Source organism: Trichechus manatus, unplaced genomic scaffold, assembly GCF_000243295.1.
Source record: "Trichechus manatus latirostris isolate Lorelei unplaced genomic scaffold, TriManLat1.0 scaffold00369, whole genome shotgun sequence".
NCBI classification, from domain to species: domain Eukaryota; kingdom Metazoa; phylum Chordata; class Mammalia; order Sirenia; family Trichechidae; genus Trichechus; species Trichechus manatus.
In genome coordinates this window covers 25,181-26,439 of record NW_004444305.1, presented here as the reverse complement: position 1 = coordinate 26,439, position 1,259 = coordinate 25,181, and positions in this window count along the sequence as shown.

Below are 1,259 nucleotides of genomic sequence, written 5' to 3'. Positions count from 1 at the left end.
GCCTCATGGCACTAAAATGAAGGACAACGTTCCCTTCCTGAAGCTCTAGAGGAGAATCTGTTTTCTTCCCATTTCCAACCTATAAAGGCCACTCGCTTTTCTTGGTTCCCTTTCTCCATCTTCAAAGCCAGCAGTCTTGCACCTATTTGTGCTTTTTTTTCAGTAGTTACATCTGTCTTTGACTCCCTCTTCTGCCATCCTCTTCCACTTTTAAGTATCCTTGTTATTGCATTGGGCCATCAGGATAATCCAGGACACTGTCCGTATCTCGAGTTCATGTCTGCAAAGTTCCTTTGCCATGAAGGCAAACATATTACAGGTTCTGGAAATCATGTCTTAGACATCTTTGGGGAGACTGTATTCTACTAATAGTAGAAGTACTACCAAAGAATTCTTAAAATTCCTTATGCACAAAAAAGTTCTTAGCTGTGATGTTTGACTTATTCTAATATATGTTATTACACATATGATAAAAGAGGCATATTCTAACATATCCTCCTGAATTATTTGAAATTTCACATCCTATTTGATTATTTATTGTTCGATGTATACAGTTTAGATCCATCTTCTTGAAATACTCAAAGATAGTTTACTTCATGGTAATAATTGTAAGTGAAAAGCAATATTTTATTTTTAAATGATTTTATTAACAAAGACAAACTCCGTATGCTATGAGAATTGTTTCAATACAATTCTTAACACCTAAGTTATTTTTTAGCATTAAACTGTAGATGAAGGCTAACACTTGGCTCTATTTATTTTCTATCTATAACATAGCATGTTATTAAAGTTATGAGGTATTTAGGAATATGTGCTTAGATGTGCAGTATTTTTGCATCTGAGGGCATTGAGTTAGATAAAAACAAAACAAACAAACAAACAGAAATACCTAACCTGAAGGTGATTTCAACTTTGGAAGAATCAAATGCAAAAAGTAGATCATGCAGTTGAGAAGTTACAGCTCTTGTGGTAAAGAAAGACTGTACTGTTGAGATAAATGTAACATGGGAATGTGAAGGCAGAGATTGAACAGGGACATGAAATAAATCCTGCTTAGTATGTGTAAACTGATAAAATACAGATGTGTGACAAAAAATCAAATTAGGTATGGATACAAAGTGGCCATATACAATGTGTAATTCTCGAAGGAGGTGGAAGTATACATGTATAATTCACATTTCTGTCAAAGTAGATTAAGAATAGCCCCACCGTGGTGAGTAGAGCTTCCATAAACCTCACCAGTTTATGGGGCACCATTA